We start from the raw sequence: 8,458 nt of genomic DNA, 5'->3' as shown, positions 1-8,458 counted from the left end.
ATCATTTCGTCCTACACATACTGCCCTTGAGCTTCATCCAACAATGTATGTGTCTAAAAAGTCTGCCCTCTAGCCAGTGTTAATCACAGCAATGCGTATAGGTTGCACAATGTGTAGAGCAGTATTGAATGAATAAATCAATCAATCAATACATTGAGCAAAAGAAATGCACTCGCTTTTGACTCCCCGCCGCTGCCCTCCGGTGGCTCCCCTCCGCCAGCGACCTCGGTCGTCGGGGGTGAGGGGGGGTCACTGGATCCACGCCTGTGGATCATTTTCAGACTCGTAGTTTAGTTTTTTTAGGTTGTTCATCGTTGTGACTTCGGTGGTGGCAATGGCGGCGCTGAATAAAGATTCTTCAGACCCTACTTCGACGAGGTGATCGGTCCTATGTTTGGGGATGAATTAGGAAACCAGTCTGTTCATGCAAGGATGGTGTGGCGGTGGCAACATCCTCGTGCTGGGCCTGTGTCCTTGGGCTCTGTCATTGCGATGATGTTTGCTCCAACTCCGGCATGGAGCTTGAGAGGTAGTCCAAGAACGGATGCAGATTGTGGTCTACATTGACGACATCTGGAAGATGATGGATCATGTGTTGGGTTCATGGTTTGTGGATAGAAGGTATGGTTTTCTCCTCCGACGTCTTAGTTGTGTGGAGGTGCCAGATCTGAAGTTCTATGGCGTGTCCGGGGTGTCGCCCCGGTCTGATTCGTTCAACGGTAATTGTTTCGTCTTTGACGGGCCACCTTGGAGGTTAACAAAGCTGCATATAAGCCATGGAGCTGCGTCGAGCTCATGTATGGAGGTGATCCATCAGTTTTTTGGTGGTTGTTGTGGTGGTGCTAGAGGCAGGTGACGAACGTCGGTGTCAAGCTCAGAGGATTCTTCAGTCTTTTTTATAATTATACTTCTTAGCTGGTGGTGCTTTGTGCATAGGAAGAAGCTGGTGGTGCTTTGTGCATAGGCTAGTATTCCGTTATCTTTTCAGTATTGCCAAGTCGTACGTGACTTGTACTATGATCCTTATGATATACCATGAAAAAAAGTTAAGCAAGAAGAAGCAAAACTTACAATCTCCATGACTGCCGCGCGCAATGGCCACAATGCCTCTAGCCGATCAACCGCTTTACAAAACATGGCGATGATGGTCTGGATGGTGTACCATCGATATGCTAACGACTTCACATTGCTTTCATGGATGATGTGCATGTCGTAGGGCGCAATGTGCTTTGACCCGTGAAACGAACCATGCACGCGTTGCCAGAAGAGCCCTCTTCCGCTCCTACCTACAATCCGCGGATACGGTCAACCAGGCATCGCACAACAACTCATCCTCCATGCTCGAGTAACCCGCCATCCTTCATACTCTAAAAACGACATGAAGTTCAAAAATAAGCTTAATGGCATTTTACCAAACACCTGTCAAGCATGGTGATCGCCATGGATGTCGTCGACAAGGGGTCGGAGGGTACCTAGCTGCGGATGGATCCTGGGAGGCGAGCGGGCGTGTGGATGGTGGTTGCGGACGTCCGGAGAGGTACAACAACAGCATAAAAGGAAGAGGGCACACATGCAAAGCAGGGCGTGCATGGATGGAGTGGAAGAGAATGGGACCGGAAGAGGAATTTGAGTGGGCCGGAGGTGTCGGAGTTTTATGTGGCTGTTGTGTGGACTCCACAAAGCCTTCCAATTTGCTTCCAATTTGACATACAGGACCGTTGGATGACAAAATACATCTGGACCACATTGTTTGAACGAACGTGGACGGTTTGAGAATTCGCTTTGGAGATGCTCTAGTAGTTACTCCGTACTGTAATAATTAACTAAGTTTACTTGGCAAGTTCTCAGGTGCATGCTCAGCTAAAGGACGAAATCTCCGGTAGTATATTTTCTTTGTATACAGACCAGTACAACTAAGATAATACTTATATAAACTCAGGCACATGCAGAGATAGATATTTCTTGAGGTAAGATGAATAGAACTCCAAATTTGTTTGGCCCTTCGGACCTTGGTTGGGTCAAAACTGAAGAGGTGTACGTACCGCCAATCTCCATTCTGTGCAAGGACATACGGGTCCCATGGGCGCCCATTCTCCTTCATTTGGTGGCCCGGACAAGTCCGACTACCAAAAAGGCCATCCAATTGGCTCTTCAATTTTCATTTTCATTTTTACAAAAAATCCAAATCTAATAAAAGTTCGCATAACGCACCTCAAACATAATAACAGTTACATTCAGGTCTCTAGACCACCGAGGGACCACTACCGCCGCTAAAACGACAGCCGACGTGCCGTACTCGTCGCTCCCCTACCAGAGTCGGCTTGACCTTATCGACGACAACCACGAAGTATTCATGCACGTGCCACAACCACCTCCGATCAAACCCTAGTGTCGCCCATGCCAATCCGCCAATGAGTAAAATGCACACAACCACCACAATCATGTCATCATTAGCGAAAACCAGTAATGTTACATATACCTGCTTTTTTACAGGAGATTACAAGGGAGGTGATTTGGAGGCATACTATTAGTTGGGGGATGGGCCCCCACCTGAAATTCAGGGAGGCAGAGAGATTATTGACGAATCACAACCTGTCTCGCCCGTAACAACCACGTAAACCTTTGTACGTCTAGGATTATTGGCGAAAAACTACCTACTTACGAAACATGGCAAAAATCACCGCACCGAGAAATCGACAGTGGTAAAAAACACTAACACAGTGTTAGGATGTCTGAATTAGACCCTTCAAATTGGATATGCTATTGACTACTTGCCAATTCAGATGTTCGGATGTACTCCCTCCCTCCCATAATATAAGAACATTTTTGACACTAGTGTAGTGCGAAAAACATTTTTATATTATGGGATGGAGGGAGTATACCGAATCGAGCAAACTGAAACAGGCCAGATACAAAGACAAATTAGCCTCCACGCGCGCAGCCCTCACGCGATACATAGTCCGAGCCTCCGATTTGGGTTGAATTGGCCAAGTCCCGCAAAACGTAACACTTCGAGACATGTCTCGCTCGCGACCTGCCATTCCTCCGCGCGAGACGCAAGCCCCAGCCAGCAGCGATGCAGGTATGGATCCCCACGCCATGGCCCTCCTCCCCCCTCCTTTCTCTAGTGGTGGCGGAGCTTCAAGCTCTCGCGGCTACCGCCCCTTTCCCTCCCCCGTGGAACTCCTTCCTTTGCCGAACGAGGTGGCACCGCTGCTGCATCTGGCCGGCGCAACTGTTTCGTCCGGGTCATCTTGTTGACCGGTGCGCCTTCCATCTTGGCCATTTCGCTGGCCGACGTGCCTTCCATGCATCTCAGCCATCTCGCTGGCCAGCGCAGCCGCTCCACCACCTGCCATCTTCTTCCCCTTCTCCTCTGTCATGTTCTTCCCCTTCCTCTTCCATCTTATTCCCCTCCCCTGGATCCCCTTCTTTCTCTTTCTTTCCTTACCCAGCCAAGTTACTCCTCTTCCCTTGTTCTGTTCTTCCCTTGTTGTCCATGTTCCCATGAATTTACTAACCACCTGTTCATTTTTTCTAGGTGTTGCTGATAAGGGGAAGAACATGGTTATGTGACTGTTGTAGATTGTGTGCTAGTCGTATAGATTGAATATAATGCATGATTATGTGAGTGCAGATTGTGTATGAATTGTAGCTGTACCATGTCTCATCTGGAATTGATTGCTTTCATTACCGAAGAAAATAGAAACGAAAGAGAAAAGGGATTATTATGACACCAATGAGTCCCTTTGTCTTGGCGTAATTGTTGTTGTTGTTAGAAATTTATTATTGTTTCTATTGATGTGTGAATATTATTTGGTCTCATCGTGAAATTCAAGATTATTTATTCATTCTCAGTTCTATATAATCATTTAATTATACTCGCACATTGACCAAATTTTGATTTGATGCATAAATGTTGGGAAATATAGTAGAAAACAAAAGGAATCACACATACGATCACCCAAGATCAATATGAAGTTGCATAACGGTTGGGATAACGATCATTACCATCACCGAGTTGCAGCAGAAGAAGAACGTGTCAGTGTAGATCGTACTTGGAGTCCCTTGAACCGTCGATGAACGATCCCTCATACCGCCCACGAATAGTCCCTTGAACCTAAGGCCGAAAGCACGACCTCTCTACTTGGTTGCAAGTGTGCAGCCTTCAAGATCCGGTAGTGCTGCGCCGTCCAGAGCTAATCGTCGCCGGAGAATTAGAGGGAGGAGATTAGAACCATGATACATCCATTTTGCATTATGTTTTTCTACTGTTATTTGTTATGTTTTGGGCCATTATTTCACTTTATGATACTATTCTTCTGCCTTTTCTCTCTTATTTTGAAGTTTCACATGAAGAGTGAGATTGCCGGCAGCTGGAATTCTGGACCGCAAAAGGGTACAACAGAGATAACTATTCCGCACAACTCCAAATGACCTGAAAATTCACAGAGAATTATTTTGGAATATATAAAACATATTGGTGGAAGAAATACCACAAGGGGGCCACCAGGGAGCAACAAGCTTAGGGGCGCGCCCTACCCCCCCTCGGTGCGCCTACTGAGCTTGTGGGCCCCCTAGCAGGCCTCTAGTGCCTATCTTCTGCTATATGAAGCCAATTTCCCTAGAAAAAAATCAAGAAGAAGACTTTTGGGATGAAGCGCCGCTGTCTTGAGGCAGAACCTAGGCAGGAGCACTTTTGCTCTTTGGCGTAGTGATTCCGCCGGGGAAACTTCCCTCTGGGAGGGGGAAATCGAAACATCGACATCACCAACGATCCTCTCATCGCGGGAGGACCAATCTTCATCAACATATTCACCAGCACCTTCTCATCTCAAACCTAGTTCATCTCTTGTATTCAATCTTTGTCCCAAAACCTTAGATTGGTACCTGTGGGTTGTTAGTAGTGTTGATTACATCTTGTAGATGATGCTAGTTGGTTTATTTGGGGGAAGATTAAATGTTCAGATCCTCAAGCATATTCAATACCCCTATGATCTTGAACATGAATACGATTTGTGAGTAGTTACTTTTTTTCTTGAGGACATGGAAGAAATCTTGTTATAAGTAATCATGTGAAGTTGATATTCGTTCTATATTATGATGATATATATGTTGTTGCTTCCTTTAGTGGTGTCATGTGAATGTCTACTACATGAAACTTCACCATAATTGGGCCTAGGGGAAGGCATTGTGGAGTAATAAGTAGATGATGGGTTGCTAGAGTGACAGAAGCTTAAACCCTAGTTTATGCGTTATTTCTTAAGGGGTTGATTTGGATCCATATGTTTCATTCTATGGTTAGACTTATCTTAATTCTTCTTTCATAGTTGCGAATACTTGAGAGAGGGGGTAATCATAAGTGAGTTGCTTATTCAACTAAGAACAATACCCAAGCACCAGTCCACCCACATATCAAATTATTAAAGTAGCGATTGCGAATCAACTAAACATGATGAACGTGACTAGACGATAATTCACATGTGTCCTCGAGAGCACCTTGCTTTATATAAGAGAACTTTCTAACTTGTCCTTTTCTATACAAAGTATTGGGCCACCTTGTTGCACCTTTTCTACTATTGCTACTTATTACTTGTTATGAATTACCTTGCTACAAAACTATCTATTACCACTACTTTCAATACTTGCAAAGAATACCTTGCTAAAAACCACTTATCATTTCCTTTTGCTCCTCGTTGGGTTCAACACTCTTACTTATTGAAAGGACTACGATTGATCCCATATACTTGTGGGTCATCAAGACTTTTTTCTCTCGCCGTTGTCGAGGAGTGAAGCGCCTTTGGTAAATGGAATTTGGTAAGGAAACATTTATATTACGTGCTGAAATTTACTATCACTTGTCACTATGGAAAATAATCCTTAGAGGGGCTTGTTTGGCGTATCTTCACCTTGACCGAAAGCAATAAGAGTTGCTCCTCAACCTACTGAACCTACTAGAAATATTTATTATGAGATTCCTTTGGGTATGTTAGAGAAACTGCTAGCTAATCCTTATGCAGGAGATGAAATAGTACATTCTGATATGCACTTAATCTATGTGGATGAAATTTGTGGATTGTTTAAACTTGCAGGTTTATCCAAGGATGGAGTTAAGAAGAAGGTATTCCCTTTTTTAGGATTTCGGGTTCCGGTAGACCCTTAAGGTTTGAACTCTGTGGTGCGCGCGGAGATCACTCCCCCTACCAACTCACGTCTCGTCGCCTCACAAAGGATCTAGGCTACGCGAAGAACAACATAAGGGACGCAAGGTTTATACTGGTTCAGGCCACCATGGTGGTGTAATACCCTACTCTAGTGTGTGTGGTGTGTGGATTGCCTCAGGGGCTGATGAACAATACAAGAAAAGAACAACCTCGCGAGGGGTGTTCTTGCGTTGGTGGTTCTGGCTAAGGTTCGACTGGTCGATCCCCTGCCTTGAGAGTGGCTAGTCCTATTTATAGGGCGAGGCCCTGGTCCTCTTCCCAAATATCAAGCGGGAAGGGCGCCAACAATTGGCCATTTTGAAGGGGAACATCTAGTACACTTATCCTGACTAAAGTTGGTCCTCGCCTGCCAAAGGCTCTGACGATGACGCCTTCCTGGGCTCCACGATGACCTCCATCCTACCGTTCTGCTGGTCTTGGTCTTGTTGCACCGGAATGGTAACCTTTGCTTGATGCCTTGGCATGTGCTTGCCCCCTTTGCACCGAAGGGGAAACAAGGACATTGCCCAGGCCGGCGCCCGCCTGGCGCCCGCCTGGCTTCGGTCGTCATGGCTTGCATCACGGGCACCTCGTGAGGTACCCTGCCTTGATCTCTCCGCCTCCTCGCGAGCCAGCCTGACGAGGCTGCACCTGAGGAAGTTTCCTGTCATCCGCCCCGCGAGGCTTGGCCCCTCGCAAGGGTCTTGAGCTTGTGTTGACGAAGATGGGCCGCACTGGGCCACTCCTTGAGCTACGCTGCAGGCCGCAGGCAGGCAAGTCTGGGTACCCCCGTTCCCAGAACACCGACAGTAGCCCCCGGGCCCAAGGCGCGCCCGGACTTGGCTTAACAGAGAAGCGAAGGGGCAAGTGCGAAGCGCCACGGGCCCCAACAGCCTGCGGCCTTGGGCGCCGCGTGGTGGTTGATTGGACGTGGGCGTCCCCGCTTCCCCACGACGCCTCGGCAACTGCATGACTTGACAAGTCCCTGCATGCAAAAACGGGTCATGATTACCTGTGAGCATGGAGGCCGACGGTTGGCCTCCTCCGACTATATGTATGGAACGGCGCGAGCCCTTCCAGTCCATCCCTTTGTGCTATTTTCTTTCTTCTTCTTCCTCACTACTCGCCATCCCCATGGCTTCGCCGAAGAGGTTCTCGGCCGTGGAGAAGGGAAAGGCTCGTCAGGAAGGGCCTGACTCTCCTCCCACCAAACGCGGCTAGGGCCGCCCTCGTAAGCATCCTATGGCCTCCGCGGTGACTTCCCGTGGTCGTGGAGGCGGTCCTTTGTGCGGCGATGGGTGCCCGGCTGCCGACGGGAGGCACGCTGTGGCTGCGCGACCCCCCAGGCCGTGCTACCGTTCGGCGGAGGTGCTACCGGAGTTCGTCGTGTGGTCAGCGGACCCAACCAGCACCTGGCTCCAGCTTCCCCGCTTCTTTGTAGGTGAACTTCCGGCCGACGCTCTGGGCGGTCTCTGGCTTTAGGCGGATGGTTGCTGCAGCAGGGCCTCCTAGGCATCACTGAGGTCTCCGTCGCCGGGGAGGCAGCCCTAACCCGCGGCTGGTAAAGGTTTGCCCGGGCGCGTGGCCTGAGCCGGCGATGCACCCTGCACTTCAAGTTCGACGGTGATGTCACCCTCTACGTGAGGGTGTTCGGGGAAGACGGCCGCCGTGCTGGGTGCTGCCCTGAAGACGACGACCGTGGCCATGAGCCCAGCCCCGACATTGACCAGGAGGAGGGCAGCGGCAGGCGCGCACACAGCGGTGCCCGAGGCCCGCCAAGCTTCGGCAACTCTCCTTCAGACGACAGCTCCTCCAGCGGTGGCCGCGACCAGCCCCCGCGCCGTCGCGCCCGCCTGGGGGAAGGCAGTGGGTCAGTCCGCCGCCGCGCCCCGGTGAAGCGGGAGATGGAATCCAGCTGAGCCCCGGAGGCGGAACAAGCCCCCGTCGTGAGTTGGCGCCGATTGAGTCGCGCCTGTTTTGCTTTTCTTCCTTCCCTACGCAAAAAGAAGGTAGTCTGGGGCCCCGTGGGGGCGTGTTGAACTATTGCTGTTAATTACTGCGCTGTTTCTGCTATTTCCGTGCTGTGTTTTCGTGCCGCGTGCTCATGCACGGAAATTACTTGGCTCGAGGAGGCTTGTCTTGGTCTTCGCCTCCCGAGGTCGGGGCCTCGCCATGCGTTTCATGTCCTGTAAGGGTTAGTCGGTAGGGGTAGTTTCCAGCCTTGGTAGCAGGGGCGACCAACCCAGGTTCCGTGC

At 49.4% G+C, this 8,458-nt stretch overlaps 1 long non-coding RNA gene across 1 annotated transcript; it reads left to right on the top strand.

Annotated features, from left to right (window-relative positions):
* The first annotated feature begins 2,983 nt into the window (after positions 1-2,983).
* LOC119305409 lies at positions 2,984-3,851 on the top strand. The gene is made up of 2 exons (XR_005148662.1): positions 2,984-3,082; positions 3,542-3,851. It is a non-coding gene; the product is annotated as an uncharacterized LOC119305409 (long non-coding RNA).
* Positions 3,852-8,458: the final 4,607 nt, after the last annotated feature.

This window comes from Triticum dicoccoides, chromosome 5B (genome assembly GCF_002162155.2).
Source record: "Triticum dicoccoides isolate Atlit2015 ecotype Zavitan chromosome 5B, WEW_v2.0, whole genome shotgun sequence".
NCBI lineage: Eukaryota > Viridiplantae > Streptophyta > Magnoliopsida > Poales > Poaceae > Triticum > Triticum dicoccoides.
This window is presented reverse-complemented; position numbering and strand designations above follow the sequence as displayed.